Raw genomic sequence first — 25,201 nt, 5'->3', positions numbered from 1 at the left:
AACAAATGCTATGACCCAAAGCAACTTCTGGGAGAAATCATTTATTTGGTTAATGGTTCCAGAGTGTTTGATTCTGTAGTGGTGGGTGAGACATGACAGCAGGCAGCAGGCTGATCACATCTTTATCCACATACAGGTAACAAAGTCAACAGGAAGTAGGGCCTGTCTGTGAACTCTCAAAACCCACCCCAGTAAAATTTCCTTCAACACACTGCCTCTCCTAAAGACTCCATAACCTCCCTTTATTCCTGTGATCAAATGCGATGACCAAAGCAGCCTACAGGTGGAGAATTTATGACTTAGGATTCTTGAGAGGAAAGAGTTCATCACTGGGGAGTGGTGGTGGGGAGAAGCATGGTGATGGGGTGGGGAAGCCGAGGGGTAGCCTCCTGAGCCGAAAGCAAGAAGCAGAGAGAGTGAACTGGAAGTGAGCCAGGCTGTGAAATCTCAAAGCCTGCCGCCCGTGAAATACTTCGCCCAGTAAGGCTGTACCACCTCCCCAAACAGTGCCACCGACTAGGAACCAAGTATCGGAATACAGGAGCTATGTGGGGGGGGGGCATAGTCATTCAAACTGCAACAGATAGGAACGATGGTTACTAGAGGCTGGAGGAGATGGGGGAGGAAAGGGATGGCCTTGCCAAAGGGAACATACAGAGTTATTGTTACTTCCGGAATCTAGGGCCCAGTACAAGGCAGTCAGTGTTGCATTGTATTCTTCAAAACAGCGGGATGGCAGGGAATTGAATGTTTATCAGATTCGGTGCAAAGCATGAGGTGCTGGATCTGCTAATCACCGTGACTAAGGTATTGTACGATGCACACAGGCATGGCAACATCACGTTGTACCCGGCAAAGGCTTACAGCTGTCTGTCAATTAGGAATAAAATAAAGCCTTGAAGAAGCTTCTGAGAGAACAGCGAGACCGGGACCGCATGGACTGTGGAGCTCGCGTTCTTTTACCTATAAGTGATCTGTCACTTTCTTCTGATAAATTGTAGCAAGATTAAACACCCTTCCTGTTCTGGCGTAGGCCGGTGCTTGCCAACACTGAAGTGACTGATGGCGCCACCGGAGAGCCTCCCCTGTCTTTCTGTCTATCACGTGTCCCAGTGTATAGCATGGCTCTTCCTCCCAGCTGGGTTAGCTCCCAGCCCAAAACTGGGCCCTGATTTTAGTCACCTTCGTCTCAGCCCGTTATTATTTTCCAGCCTAGTTCAGTTACTCATCAGCTTTATGAGCGTGGAGACACTGAGGCTGCGCCCCAGACCGAGCGCCTTCCTTGCTGACCGGCCTCATATCTCTGCTTAGCTTGTGCAGATGGTCCTCAGCCATCAAATGGTAATTAGTGGGGGACAGGGAGAGTGTTCTTCCTGGACACTGAGATGTTGATGGTACCACAGGGGTCAGTGAGACGTTGGTTATCAGTAGATGGTGGCAGTCTCGTGTTAGGCTTTCTTCAGAACACGGAACAGCACGGTGTGCGCTCGGGGCTGGCTGCTGCTTTGTTACGGGGCTGTCCCATGTGTTGTAGGCTCTTTGGCAGCAGCCCATATTTCTTCTCAGTAGAATCTCTCCCCAAGTTGTGAAAATGAAAAGTGTCTTACACACACTTAAAGTATTCCCTGGGGTAAAGTCATTTCTAGCTTAAGACCCTGCTCCGTGTGAACACTTTACTCCTTCAGAGCTAGGCACGGGCACGGTAGTGTTTGTTTTTTTCCTTGGATGTCTAAAGCCAATCTCTGTGCAGATGACCAAGAACATAAAGATTAGCCAGGCACTTCTTTCTCAGGTTTATATATGTGAGCATGTATTTGTCACGTTTAAAGCTGTCGTGGTTTCCGCTGGCTAACTCTGATCACTGTTTTCCTGGAAGCTACACTGTGTGTGTGTGTGTGTGTGTGTGTGTATGTATGTTTGTATGTGTGTGCATGTGTGCGTATGCGCATGCATGTGCACATTTTCATCTCTGTGCCAGAGGAAGGACTTCTCAGTGAACTTGGGGCTCACGGGTTTGCTCTGCTGGTTGGCCAGCACTTCCAGTCGATCTTCCTATACTTCCCTCCACAATGGTAGGGTTTAGGCACATGCCAGTGGACCTGGAGTTTTGGATTTTTTCTCTGGGTGTGGGATATCTCATTCAGTTTTTTATGTCTGCATGGCAAGTACCGTAAACCAGTTCTTTACCAACCCAGCCAGTTAATTTCCCAGCTAGCCAATTCCCCACCCCCAAAATTACATTTCGTTTTTTTCTGAGTATTGCTTCCAGCCTGTAGTTCCGGCTACTGTTTGAGTCATTATGATTCCTTTACTGATTGCTGTATTTCTTTTTTTGTGGTCTGTGTCTTTGAGGAAAGCCCTTTTGCAGTGGGGGGAAGGGGTCAATACCTTTGACTTTCAGCACAGCTGATAACCTGAAGAAATGATAATGCTTTATTCATCTATCAATTTCACCCATGGCTGCTTTGGCCATTTTTGGGCCCAGTGTCTGATTCACTCACTTGTGATTGCTTCGTTCTTTCTAACTAGCCACCTGAGGCTGCTTCTTAGCCACTGGCCATGAGAAGTTTCACTTACTGAACTAATGCCTGAAAACCACGATGGAGCCCGGAGAGTACTTCTTGGAGTGCTTTGCGGGGTGACTTAGTGTGTTTTCGCTCCAATTTTTAGAGACTGCTATAAATATTGTTCACGGGAATCAAACATATGGCAGCTTTCTGTTTAGAGGACGAATGTGAGGGAACTGGAGAATTTTCTGGAGACTTTGTGCTAAGTTACCAGTTGCCATTGGTTTAAAGATAGCTAGTAAAGGTTTTTCTTTTCCTGCCCTTTCTGTTTTCTAGGTTTACTTAAACAATGTTTAGGAATTGTATCTCTGTCCAGCAAACTATCCACAGTCAGGTCTGCCCCTGAGGGGACCAGGTAAGGGGTGTAGTTATTCTTGAAGAGACACTGCTGTCTTGCTGTGTGCAGGCGAATGCTGACAGGAGTTTATGCCTTGTGCTGTACGCCCAGTTTCGTTTGTAAAATAGTTGAGATCCCATAGGAATAAATCTCTCCCAGGATGTGGCTAGCAGAGTGCTGGACTCAATGACTGCAAGCCACAGTCCTTAGCTAGGCTGCCGCCAAAACCTTTTTGCTTTTTTTTTTTTTTTACTGAAGAAGTGAGAGGAGGAGGAGGGAGAGGAGGAGGAGGGAGAGGAGGAGGAGGAGGAGAAGGAGGAGGAGGAGGAGGAGCCCTAGGCCCTCTCCAACACACCCAAATGACCAGATTCATCATAGCACGAAACTTCACAAGATACACCCACTCCCTTGCCGGCAGCCGGGAAGGCTACAGCTTCCTGATTTCAGTTACTGGAAGTTGGAGAGATGGAAAGGCAGCCGGGAGCGTGCGCCTCACTGAGCCGCGGGTGAGCTTTGAAAAATTCGATACATTTTCCACCCGTGAATCTCCTGGGCACGGCTGGCCCTGGAAGCTGCTGCGGGGGCTGTGGTGAGGATGGGTGAACCCTTAAGTGTGTACAGGCCTGAGGCTGGGAGCCTGGATGGCCGGAGACCTGGCTGCGCTCAGTTTGTGCTGAGCCCCGGGGCGCTGTGCGGCTCTGCTGAGCAAACCGCAGTGTGGGGTTCTGACCTCAGGAAAAGGGGGTTCTGACTCTGAAACTTCTCCCTTGCTTTAGCGAGGAACATTGTATGGGACGGGACGGAGACAGTGTGACTGATCTTGACACCCACCGAAAAGATGCTTCCTGCCTGGGACCCAACCCTGCTGTGCTCCTCTGGCAATCACTAGTCTGTGTATGGGTGGGGGGTGGGGATGGAGGGAATCCCTTGGAGAGGTTTGGGATTCTAGGCTGGACTGGTTTTCAGATATTTTGAAGCTGTGGCTTCGGACCAGCACCTGGGTGGGAATTCTAGAACTGAGGCATTAAGTCTCAGGTTTTCCCCCAGCTAAAAGCCCCTTTGCCACAAGGGATCTCTGTTTATCTGGAACTTCTTTTTTTTAACGTGAGTTTTTCTGCCGCAACTGGTTAATCTTCCGATCCATTGCCTAAGTGAATTTTGGGTGGGGTGAAGAGAGGAAGTTTGGCTGGAGGGTGGCACCGGGGTTGGGGGTCCTTGTAAGTGACAATATCCTAGCAAAGCATAGACTCGGCTCCCCCACCCTCCACCCCATGTCCTGGGTTTTGTTTTCAGTAGGCTTTCCTGGGTGTGTGGTCAGAAGGAAGTTTTGAGGCTGACATACCTGTTTTGAGTCTGATCAGTGGCTTGGTGTGATGCTGCCCTTGGAGCCAGGATTTTGAATGCTTATTGTCAGCTGATACTTCATGAAATTACTTTTAGGATAGAAAGGTGTCGAGATGGCTGGCTCTTAGGTTTGCAACTAAGTATCCATTTTGCCACAAGCTCTTTCCTAGTTTGAAGGGAGCGGGAGAGGAGTTGTTCTCTGCTGATCTTGTCGCTTTCCTAGCGTTGGGTGGCATGACTTGGCCGTCTCAACAGTATTGCAGGTATTGCAGGTCCTGGCACAGGCTGCTGGGGGCTCAGTTAGCTTGCCGGGAACATTCTGCTTCCTTGAAGGTAATGATCTGTTTGTGAAGGAATGACTGACTCTTCAGCCACACTTCATCTGTCCCAAGGGAGATCAGGTGGTATGGCCCAGGCTGTCACACCTGGCAGTGGCTTCAGAAACAGCCCGATAGGGTGACTTGGAGCTCGATGGTGTCATGCCTACTCCAGAGGAACCTGTTGTCTCACTACAGGGGATGGCTGAACTGGATCTTGTGATGGCAAGGGCAGCACTAAGGAATAGATGGAGTTTATGAAACTGCAGCCCTTAGAGAAAGGGGAAGCAGTGGCTCACAGCGAAGGCTCTTGGGTGTTGTCACTGGGGACTGTTATGCAGATGTCTGAAGCTGGGGTTGACTCTGCTTTAGGACCACTGAGTTTCTCAATTCTTGTGCCATGCTCCCTCTCCCAGTCCTGGTTTGGCTCTGTTTGTTTTATAGACGTCTAATGTTTTGAGTTCAGTTTGTCACAGATATAGGACCACTGAAATTATTTGTGTTAGTAGCTAATTTTCATTGGAAGTTTCCCGGTTCTTCCAGGGCTTGCAGTATATTGCTGTACAGTTAGTTATATTAGATAGATTCAGCTTTTAAAGCTGAGGCATATGTAAAAATGTTTCCTTGTCCTCTTGGCTTTGGTTACTTATCCCTTTTTTCTCTTTCTGTGTGTACGTGTGCGCGCGCGTGTGTGCACACGTGTGTTAGTGCCACAACATTCTCCTAGCTGTGGATATTTCCTTGATTAATCTTCCCAACATATTAACAGCTTTATTGCTGCTGGAAGAACCAGCGTGGGTTTTTCATATTTGACGTGCAAACAGCCTCCTTCTAGAATTGAAAACATTCAAGTGTACATCTAAAAAAATTCTGCCGTATGGGATGCTGTTAAGAAAGGGTTTATGACATCCTTTGAAAACAAGCAGCTGAGCCCCCCAGCCGTAAGGAGGAAGACATTTTGTGCTTGCCTTTGTGTCTTTGACGTCGATTGTGTTTTTCTGTTTATTAAAGCATACCTTCTGTTTGTGAGCATCATACATATTGGACCAAATTGTTCCAAGGTGGATATTGTGGATTCACTAGGGCACACCCTGCGAAATTGTTCTTGGAGCATAGAGCCAGAGTATGCATGAGGCTTGCTTTGAGGTAATTTAATGCGAAGTGTGGCAGCGTTCAGACCTCTCAGCAATACACATTTACCTTGCGCAAGAGTAGACAAATTGTCGTAATGACTGGGGCGGAGCCTTTCATTTCTGTTCATATTTAATGCATGAGCCTGAGTGTCTTAAAGTTTAGCCCAACCTTTCTGAGTGTGTGGCAATCTGAGGGCTTTGACTCCAGCTTTGCCAGTTAGCGGCGAGGTCTCAGGATAATTACCTTGGAATTTCCATACCTCCAGTGATGAGATAAATATGCAAATGACTCGTGTTTGTGGGGTGTACTGAGAGGATCCAGGTAGGGCACTTTTCATGTGACTTGGCGCACAGTAGGTTTTTTGTGAATGGTAGCTCGTTGAGTGTCTCCTGTTCTCTGTCCTTCCTTGTCGTAACTTTGAAATTCAACACTTCTCTCTCTGCCTGCCTGTCAGAACAGTAAAATAGGATAAAATAGAATTTGTCATGAACTAAAACAAAAAATCTTCTTCCTATCTATTTATTCCCTCTTCATTATCAGTGAGTGAGGTCACCAGGGACACCTTTTAAATTTCCTGTGTGTTAATCTTAGTTTCCTAGTAAATTGTTGAGAAAGTGACTGCGTGTTTCTTCTTTTCAGTTTTTGCCTTGTCTTCCAGGGATTATTATAATCTTCCCGTCCGTCTCATCTGTCTTCCTTTTCCTCTCTCCTTTCCCTTCATTTCCTTTTGAACAGAAGTGACGTGATCTTAAAACCCCACTCGTAACCAGGACCAGGAAAGCATACCCGGATCATTGCTGAGGAGGGAAAATGAAGGTCCAGGGCTGGGCGGTTGCCTGGGTTTTAGAAAGGAATATTGGGTTTTGAGGCCCCCTCGAGCCCAAGCCATTTAATCTTCTGAGGGAGTGGGAACTGAAAGGGTCCTGAGTTATAGATGGTTTGTTTTGCTTATGTTATGCATCTGGAATTATAAGGGCTGGTCTGGGGACGGGAGAGATGGTGAGCTGGAATAGCATTCATTTGCACTGTGGTACAGTGACAGTCATTCTCTCCTGTGCCCAAGGATGGAGCCCTGGTTTATATATTGTAACTACTGAACTTCAGGTGTGGCGTTCTCATCAGGGAAGACAGACAGCTGCTCTTGGTCCAGCCTGTCGCCTCTGTTAGGCTGGTGGTGTTTGAGATATCAGAGGGAAGACCAGGAAGTGGAGTCCTCCCAAGTGGCTTGCCCCTCTTTGAGTGCTTTTGAGGCAGTGTTACTATGTCACTCATCTGGTGAAAGTCTGGGGACAGATATCACCACTTCTGGAAAGTTTTACTTGCATAATGGCTTAGAGAGGCTTGGTGAGACTTTGTCCTAATCGTAGAGTTTCATTCGGTCACCTTGGTGTCTTCCTGGGGAGATTCAACACACACACACACACACACACACACACACACACACACACACACACACCTACTTCATATAGGGATCTGATGACAGATCAAAATGCAGATACTGCCAAAGTCCTGCTTGGTGAACCAATGAGTTTTACTGGGGTCACTTACAGGAATATGGGTGAGAGGTTACTTCCAGGAGCAGAAATGACTCACAAGACAGCTGCATCACCAAAGCCCACCCCAGTGTGAGTGACAGTTCATGAAGCTGGGAAGCTGGAGCACACTGCACAGCCTACAGCTAGCTCAACAGGTTGGAGAGCAAGCGTCCTTTCCAGGTATCTCTGGTTTAAGGCTTGCTTTCCAGGCAGCTGGTCTGGTCTCGGACTTCTTGGCGGCTTTTACTGCTTAGCCTGGCAGGAAGGGTTCTACTGAATCTGGTCAGTGTCGGGGGCTTTCTGAAACTTCCCTGCAGGACGGCATGTTTTCATCTTGGAGCAAACAGTTACACAGTTATGAGTGTTCGTGAAATACATGCAAAATTAGCCTAAACCCATTTTTTTTTTTATCTTCTCTGACAGGTAGAACCGTTGTGGACTGAAACCCACCTCTATAGACCTGAAAGCAAGACAGAGAAAGAGGAAGGGCACACAAGTTCCAGAGACTATGATGTTCTGAATTCCAGTCTTTCTCTCAGGAAGTGAGCAGCCCCTTCAGATGGCACCTCTGGAGACCCTAGTGAAGGCTCTTCCCTTCGGCCTGGGGTAAGTGTGGTGTTTGCCTGAGACTGGAGAATAAGCTGTTGACCTTTAAGTCTTTATTGTCTCAGACTGCTCCTTAGACTGCTGTTTTGGGACAGTGGAAAGTGTGGTATTGGTGACTGGTCTTGGCGGGAAGAAGGCTACCGGTCTCCTCACATGGAATCACTTGGAATCAGAGGCTTCAGATTCTCAGGAGCGCAGGCTTGGTGGGTTCTTGCCACTGTTACGTTGTTTTGTAGACGTCAGAGGTTGACTCCCTACCTCTTTGTGCCTGGCTTCCCCTTCGCCTGCTTGTCTGGAGCTAGGAAAGGGAAGAAAGAACAGATCTGATGGCGCAGGAGGAAGCTTGGTGTCCCAGCATGTGTGTTGCCTGTAGAATCACGTTAAATGAGGGAGGCTCAGTCCTCTCCCTGCAAAATGTGCTTGGAAAAAGCATGCCATTTCATGGGGGAATCACCCATGTGGTCACACTGGACACCTTCATCTTATTGTGTGATGAGTCTGGAGCTTTACCAGAAGGGATCTAGGGCCAAACCTGCGTGTTCTGAGTCATGTAGAGGAGAAAGGCTTTGAAAAAACTTCCTTCCCTCTTTGGAGGTCCAACAGAAAGGGCTATGTACTTTTCTGGTTTTCACTCTGCAAATGAGGACAGTGGTCTCTGTAGTTCCCAAGGATTTCATTGGGAGAGAATGATTAACACCAAAAGGCACTTGGGAAAGGTTGACCCAGCCATAGCTCACTGTTTAAGAGCACTGGCTGCTTTTTCAGAGGACCCAGGCTCAATTCCCAGCACCCATGTGGCAGCACACAACTGTACATAATTCTAGTTCCGCGGTATTCAGTGCTGCCTTTTGGCCTCGACAGATGTCTGGTACGCATGTAGTATGCTTACATATATGCAGACAAAACTCATACACATGAAATAAATAGTTTTTAAGTGGAGCTTTTGAGCGATATGAAGTTGCAGTTATTCCCAAGTTTGCCTGCTGCTCACTAACTTACCGAAGCCTTGGTGATGCTACGTTGAGCATTTTTTTTTTTTTAATGTTAAGCAGGTTTTGGTAAGATACTGGGGGCTGCTGACTTTGAACAAAATGAAACCACAAAGGCAGCTGCTTCCTGAGGCCTGACCGACCCCGGCAGCTTCTAAGGTTTCCCTCCAGCATTCCAGGTCCTGCTAGTGGGTCCTACTGTAACCTGTTCTTCCAGTATTGCCTGCTGCTCCTCCCTGCCAGAACCCAGAGCCAGCCCTAGCCACGCCCTTCTGACGAGCCCTGCAGCTGCTGGAGAAAGCTTCTTCTTGGGTGTTTACCTAGCACCCTGTGAACCTAATTGGGTTGTGACTCTTTTTGAGAGGTAGAGGTGACGTCAGCAACAATTGCGTCTGTGTCGTGGTGCACCCTGATGGTCTGTCCCCTTTCATGCAAATTGCTCCCAGCAAGTGCTAGTCTCTTTCTGTGGGAGGGCTTCCCTGGGAAGACTTGGCTCTCCTTTGATCAATACCCAGCAATTTTCTATTCTCCTTTTCATCCTTTGTAAGAGCTATCCACTAGGAAGGTGCTCCTGTCCCAAGCCAAAGTTTCACCTTGTCGTGACTTCCTGTGGCTTCCTTCCCTCCCTGACCCAGCACACTGTGCGAACAGTCTTGTCTTTGTCTCAACTCGGTTGTCTAGAGCAGCAAAGTTGGGAAATGACAGAACTTGGGTGTAAACCCTGGTCTTCTAGCTCCACAGTTCGGGCTCCTGAGGTGCTCCTGGGTCTCCTCTACTGTGGGGCTGCTTGTCCTTTCGCTCAAACTGTCCATTGCATGGAGAGCAGTGGCTGCAAGGGGTACTGGGGTGCTTTGGATCCGTCTCCCTAGCTGTGTCTCAGGGCATGCTGTCTTATCATGCTTCCCCCTGGAGCAGTCTTCCCCAGTCACTAGTTATCTCTCCCAAAGGTGGGTCCACCTCCCTCTGCTGCCTTCTTACTCTGGGCCCTCCCACCTTTCTAGTCTCAGATCCCAGTGTTGCTTGTCCACTCTTCCTCTTGAGTACTTCCTTCCTAAAAGTCACTTACAAATCTTTAGGGCTCTGTCCTTGTAGCGAGGATCTAGGAACTCTTTTGAGATCACCTAAAATCGGCTCAAAGACATCCGGAGAAATGTCAGGTTTGTTCCTAAGCTCTTCAACCGAGGGGAAGCACCAAGGAGAAAGAGCCAGTTTAAAAGGCAGCAAGGGGCGGACCTGGAGGGAGTCTGTGCTTGTCCGAGCCCGTGTGTTTTCACACTGCAGCTGTTCCAGCTGAGCTGGGCGAGGGATGCATCATCCCTTGGCTTTGAGTGCAGGGCCCAGCCACCCACCCCAAGGGAACCGCAGCAGGTTTACGTGATGAATAGCCATCCAGTCGCTCCCAGTGCTCAGGCCTGTGGCTAAGCGTGTTCCATGGAAATGGGAAGACAAACTTGCCAAGCTTTTCACTCCATTCCGCCTTTTGAAAGATACCAAAGATGTCAGTTGGAATGCAGTGTGTTGTGCTTTATCTGGTGGCCAGCCATATTCCATAGCAGTTTCTCAGCAAAATGCCAGACATGTTCTAACTTCTGGGCGTGTCCCTCTTTGTAAGGTGGTGGAAAGATGGCTAGCCAGGGAGTCAGAAGGCAGCAGCAAAGAGACGACATGCTGGGCATGGTGGCACACACGTCTAATCCTGGCAAAAACAAGCTGATCTCTGTGAGTTTGAAGCCAGCCTGGTCTTCATAGTGGGTTCCAGGTTAGCTACTTAGTGAGACCCGATCTCTAAATAAATAAATACACTACACACATTGAGCACCTACTGTGTACCTGGCATTCTGTTAAGTACTCTCAGTCAGAGTAGGGACTCTTTGGGTCTCAAAATGTGCAGACCTTCAAGCCCCTATGGAACTGTGTGTTTCGTCCTGTTTTTGCTGTTTTTTTTTTTTTAAAAAAAAAACAATCATTTGAGTATATTTCTTTCTTTTTTTAAACTTTTGGTCCCACTTATCCCCTCATCTCCTAATATCTGCCCTCTGCCCTTGTAACATCACCTATCAAATTTAAGAGAAAGACCAAAACCTAACCAAACCAAGTAAGCAGAAGGATCATCTTGTTTTGCTGTAACTCGTTTCTCAATACTAATAATGCCTAATACTGCATATGTGCTATGAAATCAGTTGTTACACATTATTGCTTAGAGAATAATGACAAAAACATACCTGTACTTGTGTTGCACGGATACACATTGTTCTTTTTTTTATTTATTTATTTTTTATTAGTATACAATATTCTGTCTGTGTGTATGCCTGCAGGCCAGAAGAGGCCACCAAATCTCATTACAGATGGTTGTGAGCCACCGTGTGGTTGCTGGGAATTGAACTCAGGACCTTTGGAAGAGCAGGCATTGCTCTTAACCTCTGAGCCATCTCTCCAGCCCGCACATTGTTCTTTTCAAGTGTTTTCAGTCTACAGTTGGGTAGATGTGTGGATGTGGAGAGGTGGGCACAGGGGGCTGGCTGCGTGGCCGAACTTCCTGTGGCATGTGTGAGTCTCTTTGACTGAACTCATCATCACACTTTATCTGACTTCTGTCTCCATGTGCACTGACCTTCAGTCCTAGAGAGAACCAGGGCCTTTGATGATGATGTCAAATTAACTCTAGAGACAATCAGCGCCTTTGATGGTGATGTCACGTTGACTGTGGAGAGAACCAGGACCTTTGGTGATGATGATGATGATGTCAAATTAACTCTAGAGACAATCAGCGCCTTTGATGATGATGATGAAGAAGAAGATGATGATGTCAAACTAACTCTAGAGAGAATCGGCGCCTTTGATGGTGATGTCACATTGACTGTAGAATGCGGAACCTTTGTGTTCATTTCTATGTTGCCAAGGTCTTTCGTGTTTTGTGATTTGGTTAAAGTCAGTGTTGCTTGAAACATCATGACTAGGTATGGCTCAGGGAGTGGGTACGATGATATTTGAAAAACTGCAGAATTAGGAATCTCACTTTAGTTTTAGATGTTTGTCCACAGGTGGAGTGGATTGAGCTGGCTCTTTGAATTCCCTCAGAAAAGGTTGTTAGTTTCTAGTCTTTTCAAGGAGCAGGAGACCATCTTGGTCTTGAGTGGTATCGGTCGGTGGTATATACGGTTTAGGATGTTGGTGCTTTGCGTTGGATGCTTGGGATACTCTTCTCCTGGCTTGTCCCTCTCCTGCCCACATTGCATAAACATTGGCGTGGCAGGGACAGATGGCTATTCCGGAGCTCCTTTGATGTCACATTTGGTTGCCTGGGTGGGGGCAGAGTGGTTGCAGCCAGTCTCTGTTGGAGGAGGACAGGCTGCCTGGGAAATACCCACTTGACAGTGGGTAAACAGAAGGAAAACTCCAGAAACGCTGGGTGTCCTGGTCCGTGTTCAGTCCCGACAGCAGTGGCATGGGATTTACATAAGTGTTTAACTTGGGAACAAGCCAGAGAGCACAGAGCACAGGCCTTAACTGATGCTCTGCAGAGTTTGATTTCCTTACAGGAGTGAATGAACCAGAGTGGGGGTGGCAGAGGGGCTGCTTGTCATTACTTTCACGGTTGGGGGGGGGGGAGGCTGATCTCTCCCTGTAACCTGGGTCAGGCTCAGGGGAGGCCACCTATAATCCCAGGCAGCCACTGGGGAGCAGAGCAGCGCTTATCAGTGTGTTTCCCGCTGATTAAACTGCATCAGTCTGTGTAACGAGGACCAAAGGCTTTGGTGAAAAAAAACAAATGAAGTATGATAATGAAGAGGAGAATCCAGACAGGGAGGGTGTGAAACAGCAGAATGCTGAAAGAAACCGCGAGGGTTGGCAGTGGGTGAGCATCAAACGGCTTTACAGGCTCTAAGCTTTGAAGGGTACGGTAGAGGCTGCTGCCATCGGCCGCTTGCAAGCCAAGCATGGCCTCCAACCACGGTGGAAGAAGTCTCGAGTCCACTGCAAGCTCCTGCGATTCAGCCTTGTGCTGAGAACTATTGATATGCACTTACAGAAGTCCCAGTGGGTCAAATCATGGCTGTGCATTCAGGGCGAGCGGCAGCTATTTGCTGTGCTTCATAGGAATCTTTCTAAGAGGGTGAATTTGGCGAGTTCATTGATTATTTTAACAAACAACTTGTTACATGGCTGTGAGTGTGGCCTCCGGAGATGCCCTCAGGAGATTCAGTGATGTGTGATGGGCAGCTACCCCTCTCCAGGAGATACTGTGAGGAGAGGAGGAGGGCGAGCCTCTGAGAAGGATGGGTGAGTCAGGACATTAGCCAGAGAACTGTGAGGGCTGAAGATGGGGGATTACTAAGGATGCTGTCATCTTTCGGTATGTGTAGAACGACCCATTTATCTTCAGGACACATGGCCCCAGAAGTAGGCTGGTTGGGCTTAGAGTTGTCAGTTTTACAACAGTTCAGACCGCATTTGGAATTGCAAATTTGGGGCTTTCTATGGTCTGGGAGTGTCCATAGCTCATGTCTTTGGTATCAGTGTTGGGCAGCACTGACGAATGACAGACAGCTCACTGTCATCTACCCAGTCACCAGGGAAGAATGCAAGGGTCCACAGTGTGCAGCAATGTTCAGCTGTGATGCTCAGTAGGTCAGGTGTAGCAAATGTGCTTTTGACGTAAGGCGATAGGTGTAATTGGGAAGTAGCTTCATCATAAATTGGGGGGTGTACCTGTATTTATTTCAAGTCAGGACAAGCAGCCTATCTGGACTTTTGGTAATACTATTTCTGCTTTCTTTTTTCTCAGTGATTCCAGTAATCTAGTGTGCACATGTACTTAAGAGGTCATTTAGTCTTAAAAAGATCCAACCCAGTGCACTTTAAATTGGTTTTCCATTGTGTATATTCATTGCACATGGTACTGTGTTACATGAAGACATTTTCATACATGTATGTATCTTACGTTGCACACATTTCTCCTTCTCCCCCACCCTGCTCTTTCTCATTCTGCCCTGCCCTGTTAGTCCTGTTTTTTTCTCTTAGGGATTTTTATGTCATGTATATGCACATAATTTTATATATCTGCATAAAATCTAGGAACCACATACTCACTTCTCTGAGACTGGCTTAACTTGATTCATGTGGTTATTTCCAGACTTTGTTTTTCTTTATAAATGAAAAAAAATGATTCGTGTTGATACCACATCTCAAAAATCCATTCTTATGTTGTTGGACACGCAGGCCCAGTGGATGGGCTATTTGTTTAGGTCCCTGGTGAGACTATTAAGGATCTAAGTGTGGGAGTTTTATTGCACAGCTCCCTGGCAGTGCTCTCAACATTTTCTTCCCTGTAGGTCCAGTGCTGCTATTGATTTTGCTAGAAATCACTCCTCCAGACAGAGCGATTCTTCCTTTTGTATTAATTGTGTTCTTAGACAATTTCATACAGCTATGCCATGGTTTCTGATTATCTTCGCCTCCTCTTTCCTCTTCCACCACCGGCTACTCCTCCTGTCTAGGTCCCTTTCCCATATCTTGTTCCTGTCTTTTTGTTTTACGACATTCTTAGTTACTTATATTTGGATAAAATGATTACTCTTATTTGCTGGTTGGTATTTATTTAGTGAAATATCGGAAAGTGTTCATTGGAAAAAGGCAAAGTCAAGAGACTCACATTCTTTCCACTTGGGCACTTCCTGCTTCTGATTTTGACTACCTTGTTGGCCAGGGATGAAAGTCCCATCCTTTACAGAGTTTTTTTCTAACGTGGTGGAACCAAAAAGCAGATATATTGGCTTATGGTTCATCCCTGTGATCCAGTTACTCAGTGGTTGAAGGTCGAGGCAGGAGAATTGCTGTTTGAGAACAGCATAGCTCACCATGTGTATGACCTACAAGTGAGCTCACAAGCAAGCCAGCACAAAGCCACTACCTAAAGCCTTGTGTGTGGACACCAGTGTGCTAAGACACAGCCTTTTCTTGACCTTATTCATCAGACCCAGCTTCTGTGGCTGGAGTTTACATTCGTGTGTGTGTGCCATGTTTAAAATTTTGTGTTCTCTTCCTTCCCTTCCCTTTTGCCCCAGGACTAAGAGGCTTCATGTAGGTTGAAAATGGAAACCACGGAAAACCCGGGATCTGGAAGTAATTTTCATCAGGAGAGAAATTACCCAAATGGGAAAAGACACTATTTAGTCGCTTGCCAGCTGAGGGAAACACAAGAGTGGGTAACTTGCTCTCCTTCAGTAATTGGATACATTATGCAAGGCTAACAACCTCACTGGACTTTGCAGTTAGCCAAAGGCAGGCCCAGGTGTTGGCTGGTCCCCTCTCCTGAAGAGTTCATTGAACAGGGGTAAAATCCAGATCACCAGCCTCCTTTTTCTGTCACGTGAGTGACACTTTTCCCTACAGATGGACTCATTCAGTGACCACACTCTGCCATCTAAACAGGGACGTCTGGGTCAGCCCAGATTTTGAATTCTCTTGTCTGGTGTCTGCCTTCCCGAGGGTTCGGACAGTTAGGAGTGAGGCCTTCTATTGCCTCGAATTGGGATTATTAAACTCCTTCCTGTGTCTGGGGTTCGTGGTTCTGGGCAAGTGATGGTTTAGGGTCCTTCGTCCTAAGAATGAAATTTTACTTTGGAAATTAAGCAACTTTTTTGGCCTGTCATTTCTTATAATATGATTCTGTCCTCAGATACCATGCCTTCCACCTTTCCCCATGCAGGTCCTGTTCCTCAGCTTTTTCTAATGGTCATGAGAACAATTTATTCTGTGACCTGCAGTCTGTTTTGATGAAGCTCACTTTTCCCACAGTTTTGGCCCATGTGATCCAAGCTGCCTGTATGTTGAAGATCATCTGCCTACCTATCTTTCTGTCTGTTACTTTTGGTGTTGGTTCGGATGGACTCCTGGCCTCATGGATGCTAGATAAATATTTTACTGCTGAACTGCTACCCCTGCCCAATTCCTGCCTCTTGTCTAATCGTTAGTATGCAGTTGTTGAGACGTAATTGGTTGACTAAATGCCTGCTTCCCTGTTTCCCGTACCTAGTTCCAGAGACTTCCAGGGGTCTTTGTTTGGAAATCTATTCTGGCCATCTGGTTGTGTGTTTGAAGTGGCACAGCCACTTGGGTCTTTCAACATCCCCCCTGTTCGGTCTTGTGTTCAGGGTCACATGCAGGGAAATGAATCATTTTGTTCTGCAGATGCATTTAATTTAATAGGTACAAAGGGCAGTATCTGAATCTCACTTCACATTTAGGGCTTATAAATATATTTGAAGTGCTTGGGAAGAAAGCATCATGTTAGGGATGGCTTCATCTGTGTGTAAAGCTAAAACCAGACTCATTGCCAGATTTAATTTGTCAAGTGTTCTTAGAAAGAGGCGGCTTTCTAGAGAGTGTGAAGCTCATTTTGTCTTAGGCTTAGTAAGACCATTCTTTGCATTTTCTTTCTGCACGTCTTTCCCATACAAAGCCCTGTGCAAAACCCTGCACATGTGGCTCATGACCGCTTTATTCGGGATTGTCCAAACTCGGAGGCGACCAAGATGTCTTTCAGTAGGTGGGCACCTACCTCACGCAGTAGCATACTTCACAGTACTAAAAAGAGTGAGCAAGCCACGAAAAGGCCTGGAAGAGCCTTAGATTTAGTTGTTAGGGACTGGGGAGCAGGGAGGGATGGCTAGGTAGGAAACTGGTAGATTGGGTAGTCCAGCAAATACATGATACGTACGATTCCTGTCCAAACCTCGAGAATGAGTGACTTCCAGAGTAACGTTAGTGTAGGATTTTCGGGAATAATGATGTGTCATGTGGGTTCATTGGCTTCCAACAGATGTGCTTCCCTAGTAGGTATGTGGGTGGAGGGGGAGGGGTCTATTCTTATAAAACCAAGTCTATGAAAAAAAATCTCTGTACTTTTACTATGAACCTAAAATGATCTATATAATAAAATTTTAGAACATAGCAACAATGTAGAAACCCAAGCTAAGGAGATGCACCCCTGAATTCTCCCCAGATGATCTAGCCAAGAGTCTATTGCTTGACCTGTGTTAATTCTTAAGCCCCCTGAGACCTTCTGCTTGGACAGCAGTTGCTAGGCAGCATGAGAAGTTTCTACGTCAAGAATTGTTTCTGTTCCTGCAGAATAGAGATAGGACAAGAATGGCCTTTGTCCTGGCAACCTCATAGCTATGAGGTACCAGTCTCTAGGTCTAGAAGAATCTCCCTCCCCCCCTTGTACCTGGAATTCTGGAGGAAGATAGCGAGTCTTTGGCGCATGTGCCACCTGGAAGGTGACAGTCACCATGGAGATCAGAGAAGCAAAAGACTTCCGAGTAGAAGGGTTAAATAGGAAGGGCTCCCTTGTAGTGACACTCTACCAAGAATGCCTAAGTGTAGGGGAACAAGCTTTTCTGGGAACAGAGGACAGAGGGCTGGGCCTGTGATTCTGGGGAATTATCAGGGGGATCCCTGAGGCTTGGTTGGATAGATCAAGGGAGAAAGTCAAGGGGACATGGATAGGAGGGGGGTGGTGTAGTGGAAGCCTCTTGAGAACTGTGGCCTGAGGAGTTCTCATCTGACTCAGGTGTTAATAGGCTCCTGAGCTGAGGGTGGACCAAACAGCTTCCATATTTGGACCGCTGCTCCTAGCCATCCGTATCTCTAAGCACTGATTAAATTTTGTTATTGCATGCACAGCCTGATCCCCCTGGTGCCATTGGATCTGTATTAATAAAATTTTAGCTTCTCTAGGCATAAATCTCTGTCTTTAAAGTTGGTAAGAAAAGGGGCTTTCATGTGCGGGGAGTTAGTTGAAGAATTCTATAAGGAGTTCAAGGGTAGATGAAAAATGCTTGAAGAGAATTTATGGTTCTCTGCAGCCCAGTGTTCATTTACCTTCCTCTCCACCCTCTGCCTTGCCCTCTCCAGCTCCAGCCTTACTGTTGACCCTTACCCAGTGTGCACTTCCCTTTCTGGTTAGACAGGAGCCGCATCCGAAATCAAGGCCTGAAAATATATGCAGACCTTGGATGCCTTCAGAAACACAAACCTGAATTTTTTGGCATCTGAGCCTGTTGTGCGTTTTAAGTGGCATGTGGTAAGCTTGTCCGCAGATGTTAGTGGACCAGTCTACTTTGAACAAAATAATAATACCGTTCACATCTGCTCCCCTTTTCATCTAGTGATCTTAAAACTCCGAGTGCATATTAATTAAGCCTCACATGACTGGAAGGTAAGGAAGGGTAGAGGGAAATCCCTTTCATCACGGCTGCACGAAAACTTGGAGGGACAGCCTCTGGGGCCAGCTGAGTAACAAGCGTTTTGCACCCCGACCTTGCCTTTCATCTGGCATGAGACATTCTCTGCAAGTGTTTCCTGGTGGGGATGCCTTAGCGGACAGGCGCAGGAGTGCAGTCTCAACCCAGCTCGGCAGCATTGTCCCTTCTTCTGTCCCGTTCATGGCCTCACTGGGGGGTTTCTGGCGCTGCGTGGTGTGGACTGGGGACGGTACAGATGGCTGGTGAGGCGGTTTGGTTTTTTCCCCCCATCCTTTTGGTTTGCTATGCAGCTAGGTAGGCAGTGCCTTTGAAATGTCAGCTGCCTGCCCAGCTGGTAATAAGTAATTTTTAGTTAGTAGCCCGGGGCTCCCTTGTACCCAAATGCTCTCCCTCCCGAATGCATCCCCTGTACGTTAGGATAATAGAACAAGCTGGAGAGAGCCATTGCTTTCCAACAAAGGAGGCATGGGGTTTGTCCATCAGAAGAGCAAAGCAGAACAAAGACACGAGGAAGTGGACTGGTCTTGCCATTAGCAGTGGGAAATTCAGCTGCTGGCCCGTGGGAGGGAGGCTGGGGCTCCTCTCGCTGAGATCAAGGGCTGCTGCCTGACAAGTGGGGAGAAACACTTGGCAGGGTGTGAAGTGTGTGTACACAGTTCGCAAAGGAGTGGGCATCTTTGATTTTTAAACAGAAAATCTTTAGCTCCATTTACAGAACTTCCCAGCAGGCCAGTATCAAGTGTGCCATTGATTTTACAACCCAACGTTGCCTTTGACATTTGTGTGTCAAAGAAAGCAATAGGAAGTATTGAAAAGGGTTCTTTCATGTGGCCTCCATGTCATACGTGTATGGATTCCATCTTCATGGCTTGAAAGGTAGACACGTACCTGTTAGCGCAGGCACAGGGTGGATGCTTGTTCTTTTGAGGTTGCGGTCCCGTGAGTATATCCAGAGGTGCACTCCATGGCAGGACTGTGCTCTGAGCCTTATTGTCAAGTTGGTGTATTGTTTATTTACCACGATCTCCTTATACCGGGGAGGGGGCCATAGTTGGTGGGAGAGTGTTCTTTAAATGAAAGTAATTAGATCAAGAAAATGGCCTAGAAATCTATTTTATTGTTTGAGTGGCAAAATAAACGAAATCTTTGTCTCCTACTTGAGTACTGCGATCCCTTCTTGGGTAGTCAGATCCCGTTGGTCTCAGTGGCCCCATGCGTGGATGTGAGTATTCTTCCGTGGGAGCTGGGGACCAAACTCAGGTGGTCAGACATAATGACATGTGCTTTACCGTTTCTGGCCCCGAGTTGGTTTTTATGGAGTATCAGCGAGGGCTAATTTTTCTCATAATTAATTATGTTAATGTGGTTTCTTACAGTTTTTGCTTACTTTAAAATTTTTCTACTGGCATGCTTTAAGAGCACAGAAAAAAAAACAGCGTTGTGCTTTCAGAGTGCAGTGTCTACTGGAGGCACAGGTGCCGACCACGGGCACTTGTTGAACACTGTACTGTCTCTAGCATGGGTACAGGCCACGGACACTTGTTGAATGCTCTCTAGGCATGGGTGCTGGCCATGGCACTTGTTAAATACTGTCTCTAGACATGGGTGCCGGCCACGGGCACTTGTTGAATGCTCTCTAGGCATGGGTGCTGGTCACGGATTCTTGTTGAACACTGTCTCCAACCAGTTCTTCCTCTTGCATTTCTTCCTCATAACTTCCTGTTTCTCTGCAGCAACCCTCTGAGGTTTCTATGACCTTCACAGTTCTGTACCTGGTGAGGCTCTGTGAGGTAGAAGTCACTGTACATCTGGGGTTACCCAGAGCCCCTGGTACCATGTACCCTCAGTGTCATTTCCTCGCTCATACTTGTCTGAGAGACTCAACCATCATGGAAAAGGACACTCATTAAAACTTTCTTAACTATTCTTTTTGACTAATTTTACTTAAAAGCTAAAGCAAACAGAAGTGTGCTGAATTATTTGTGTGTGTGTGTGTGTGTGTGTGTGTGTGTATGTGTTAAAATATACCTGAAATGAAACAAACCATTTCAAATGAGTGACTGCGATTGTTACCACAGTGTTCAGGATTCCCATCCCCCGGAACAGAAACCATCTCTCTGCATGTCCTACTCCATCCAGCCTGCCGCAGGCCCTGCTAACCTCCACCCCCCATTCCAGTTTTCAGTTTGCCTATTCTGGATAAGCGAGCTCCCTGTGTCAGCTCATTTTCTCTCTGGCTTATTGCGCTTAGCGCCACGCCGGTCCACACTGCTGCGTGGCTCAGAAACCCGTTGTTCTTTGGCTGTCACATTTCCCAACATTGTCCATACTGTGCTTCCTTTACCTGTTTCCAACTCCGTATGCTGTGAACGCAGTGATTCAAGATCAAACTCAGCAGCGACTGAGAACAGCCCAGCTCTAAATGGGCAATGGGCTTAGACTGACATTTCTCCAGAGGATGTACAGGCGGCTGAATAAGCACACGAAAAAGATAATCTATATCATGAATCATTAGAAAAATGCCAGTCAAAACCACACTGAGGTACTATTCATAATCGCTATAGTGGTGTTTTTGTTTTGTTTTTCAAAGGCTGTTTTACCTTATAACTCTGCTGGTTAAATTTAAGTCTTGGAGCTTTCATTCTCATGTGCTGCCGCCTCCTCCTTCAGACAGGGTCTCAGTCTATAGCTCTGGCTTACTTGAAACTGGCTGCATGGCTGTGCAGATCAACTTGGCCTTGAAGTCATAGAAATTCTTCTGTCTCTACTTCCCAGGTTATGGGATTGAGGGCATACACTGCCATGCCTGGCTGCATAGTAGAATTTTAGACTTTTATTGATATTGCATGCATGGGTACAGGTGATAGGTGTGGTGACACTCTATGTGTGTGGAGGTCAGGGGGCGACTTTGTGTGCAGTCAATTCTGCTACATTCGCACAGGTTCTGGGGACTTCATGAACTTGTCTGGCTTATCTTGCAAGCAATTTTACCAACCATTCTCATCAGCCTGCCCTGTGTGTGTTTGTGTGTGTAAGTAATTTTTTTTTTAACTGGAAAGTAAAACGTGTTGGTGAGAGGGTGGGAAAGTGTTGGAGGACGTGGAAATATACAACATATAGCAATTGATATTCAGATGTCAACCCGCCAGAGGAATGACTCTGATGAGGTTAATCCTGTCCAGGAAAGGCCTGCAGGATCATCGACTCTGGAAACTGTTACTCAATTCGCTAAGGCAGCATGGTGACTCCCCAATACCTGCATTGTAATGCGTAATCTCTTTTGATGTGTATATGTAATCTCATGATTACATCTCAATATTATGGGCACACAGACATATATGTGGGTGGTCAGGAAGACGACTTCTCATTTAGCTATGTAATCTTGATATATAGAACATATGTAGGACATGCTTCATAACTCCATCTGTTTGTCCCATGAGAGCTGTAGACACTTAAGAGCCTGCTTTGTTCCTTTTGCTCAGACTTCAGTAAGTTCAAACTAGACTAAAGGCTTTTTGGAAATAGATCATAAGTTTAAAACCTTACAGCTATGCACAAGGTCAGAGTCGCAGATGTCCAACCTAGGTTGCTACACAAAGCACCCTAAAAAAAGCATGCCAATTCTTCGCTTCCCAGTCTGCTAACAATAGACCTATATCTCAAGGTTTGTTGGTGGGCACTGTGTCCCCACCCCATTTCACAGTCTTATCCTGAAACCTTGAAACCCTTGTGTTGCCATGGTAAATGGCTTGGCTCCCTATCACTTACCCTAGGAATGTGCTTTTGACCAATGAGAGATCACTCTTGTCATTTTTATTATCGCTCCAAGCTTCCGGTCAGTGGAAAATTTTGAAGACTAGAGAAGAAGCTAGGAGAAATTAGAAGACGGACAGGAGAATTAGAATAGAGGCAGAAGAAAAGACAGACATGTTTGAAACAGCACACCAATGAGAGAGTTCATTCATTTTCCCTCAGATGCCCCAAGAGAAAAGTTCCTTTCGCTTACTGTAGCGTCCAATCTGAACCCTGAAGAGTCTAGGGACTGGACCCCAAAGGCCTTCAGTAGGGAAGCTGGAACCCTTGTATACTGTTGGTGAGACATTAAGATGGTACAGCTACTGTCCAAAAGTTTGGCATTGTCTCAGAATGTCGAACTCAGAATCACTGTACAACACAACCCATATCCTGGATTTGCCCCAAAGAATTGAAAACATGGACCCCAATATATACTTGTAAATCAGTTCAGCAGCTTTTGAACATGTAATTATCTTTTATTGATTCCTTCTATACAAAAGACATTTCTTTATGTTGCCATCTGTTTATTATGCTTTCCCTTAGAGGCCTAGAAACAAATACTGCAGCCACTGTGTGCTGTGTGTGAGGCTGCAAAGCCACAAAGTAGAACACCATTAGGGCACGAGGTGCATGTCAAACCTCAGAGGCAGTCCTGCGCTGTGGACACCCTGCGGGAATGTTCTGAGTGAGAAATCAGGCTTTATCTTTTAGTAGCATTGTCAAGATAAAGGCAAAATATTGTCAAAGAGATTTATGTACAGAACTCTTTTATTCTTTAGTCTTCTAGTCTCTGAGCTCCCAAAATCTTATTTCCCAAGCATTAAATCTTGTTGGATTTATGATGATAGAATTGGCAGCATTTGCAAATCAGACTTTCAAATAGAATGTTAAGTATGAGACAGAATATCGGTTCTGGGCTGTTGGGAAGTCATTGTGTCTTCACTGTCAAGCCTCTCACTCAGCTGCCTACGAAACTGTTGATAATTTATACACAGCTTTTATTGGCCTGGGGTGCAGGCAGGTCTTTCTAACTAATCGTATTCTGGAAGTCTACTTTCAACAACAGAATGGAATATTCTGTCTTTAAATTATTCCCTTTTAATTCCACCCTTGTCCTGAGTCTGGAGTTCTTCACCAGTGGGAAAAGGGTTTCTAAATCAGGCACGGTGGCATACATCTATATTCTTAATGCTGTGACTACTGAGGCAAGGAGGATCATGAGTTTGAAGGTAGCCCATGTACATGCAGGTGAAGGCGCTTGCGCGCACGCACACACACACATACACACACTAAATCATGGGCTGGGGGTATTAGCACACATAATCCCAGAGCTCAGAGGCAGATATAATGAATCTCTGAATTTGAGGGCAGCCTGGTCTACATAGAGTATCAGGCCAGCCAGGGAGACATACTGAGATCTAGTCCCAAATAGATAGATAGATAGATAGATAGATAGATAGATAGATAGATAGATAGATAGATGCATACATATACACACACATATACATACACTCATAAATAGAATTTTTAAATTGCTGTTTGAATTGCTGATTTGAATTTTCTAAAAATCAGTTAAATTTAAGTTTGAGATCAAGAAAAAATTTCCAACAATTTTTGTGATGGCATTAACATATTTCTACCATTTTCTAGTGCATACCTATATAAATCAGTATTTCCATGGGGTCACTATTTAGGGTTACTATTGCTCTGATGTAATACCATAACCAAAAGAAGTTTGGTAGGAAAGAGTTTATTTGGTGTAGACTTACACATAGCAGTCCATCACTGACAGGAGTTAGAACAGGAACTGAAACACTTCAGGAACCTGGATCCAGGAGCTGATATAGGGGCCATGGAGGGTGCTGACTCGCTCTTCTTGGATAGCTCAGGCTGCTTTTTAATAAAAGCCAGGACCACCAGCCCAGGGTCACGCTTCTCCCAATGCGATGGGCCCTCCCACATCAATCACTCATTAAGAAAATGCCTGACTGACCTCATGGAGGCATTTTCTCAACTGAGGCTCCCTCCGCACTGCTGGCTGACTCTAGTGGTTTTTAGGGTGACACAAACCAGCCAGCAGACTCCCAGATTACACAGGCTATTGCTATTGTTCTTGGTTGCCCATTAGAACTTCATGGTCACAACCTATGGTGGAAAAGTTATTTTCAATACCTTTGCCCATTGCAGGTGTCAGCGTGCTCCTGTTTTTGTTAGCTCCACCGGGAGAGCTAAGTGTGCCCAGCAAAGGCTGAGGAGAGCACCGAGCTGCAGCTTTAATCGACTTTCCCGGTGGAGGCGCACCATTCTTGATTTAACATAGTCGCACACTCTCCCACGCATTATTGCGTTCTTATTTATTTATTATGTATACAATATTCTGTCTGTGTGTATGCCTGCAGGCCAGAAGAGGGCACCAGACCCCATTACAGATGGTTGTGAGCCACCATGTGGTTGCTGGGAATTGAACTCAGGACCTTTGGAAGAGCGGGCAAAGCTCTTAACCTCTGAGCCATCTCTCCAGCCCCGCGTTACTCCATTCTTATTGAAGGGAGCCGGATCTCACACTTGATGGCTGTGGTTTTTTTAATGTCCAACCTGACACAATATAGTATCACCTAGGGTTCCATGAGGGGCTGTTGAGGTCAAAGTGGCCTGCGGACATCTACGGAGGTTGTCTTGATTGTGTTAATTCATGTATTCACCTGGGGAGACCCAGCACTACTTTGGGTCTCCTGGGTTTGGGTCCTGAATTGTGTAAGAGTGAAGGAAGTGAGCTGGGCACAGGGATACAGTGCACACACTGATTGTCACACTGCTCTTGTCTGTGGATGTGAGGTGCTGTTTCCAGCGTCCACTGCCTGGTGGACCATCTTTTAATTGGAGTAGCAAGAACGTGCGTGCACGCATGTGCATCACATGTGCGTGCAGACTCATGGCTGAGATGCAAAGGGGATTTGTTTGTCTTACAGGATATGGCTCTGGTGGTCCAACAATGTCTGTCTCACGATGGAAAGGCCCAGAATACTCAGTCCTTCAGTCCAGGAGGCTGGATGTTTCAGCATTCCCAGTCTGCCACTGGAGTCCTGGAGGATTTCTGGGGAGCTGCTGGCTCCAGCCTCCACCAGAATCCTGAAGTTTGATGTAATACTGGCTGTAGCAAGAGCATAGAGGGACTTGCCGGCAAGAGCGAGGGCAAGCAGGCGAAAAGCAAAGCTTCCTTCTTCCACGTCTTTTCATTTGGGCAGCACCCAGATTTAGGGTTAGTCTCCATGCTTCAGATAATCTGATTAAGGCTGGGAGGTGGTGGC

The 25,201-nt window shown here is 46.4% G+C and overlaps 1 protein-coding gene across 5 annotated transcripts in view; it reads left to right on the top strand.

Annotated features, from left to right (window-relative positions):
- Tiam1 (TIAM Rac1 associated GEF 1) overlaps positions 1 to 25,201 on the top strand; it is a 357,642-nt gene that overhangs the window by 167,360 nt on the left and 165,081 nt on the right. For 2 of the 5 annotated variants that reach the window (XM_075959442.1, XM_075959443.1), the window contains exon 3: positions 7,658 to 7,840. The gene's annotated coding sequence lies outside the window, so the exon portion shown is untranslated. Of the gene's footprint in view, positions 1 to 3,252; positions 3,504 to 7,657; positions 7,841 to 25,201 lie in introns of those variants that run through there. The other 3 variants (XM_075959444.1, XM_075959448.1, XM_075959445.1) reach the window with 3 other exon arrangements.

The sequence above is a fragment of the Microtus pennsylvanicus genome, chromosome 1, assembly GCF_037038515.1.
Source record: "Microtus pennsylvanicus isolate mMicPen1 chromosome 1, mMicPen1.hap1, whole genome shotgun sequence".
In the NCBI taxonomy this organism is placed as follows: Eukaryota; Metazoa; Chordata; class Mammalia; order Rodentia; family Cricetidae; genus Microtus; species Microtus pennsylvanicus.
The sequence above is the reverse complement of the archived record's forward strand: the minus strand, read 5'-3'. Positions and strand labels throughout refer to the sequence as shown.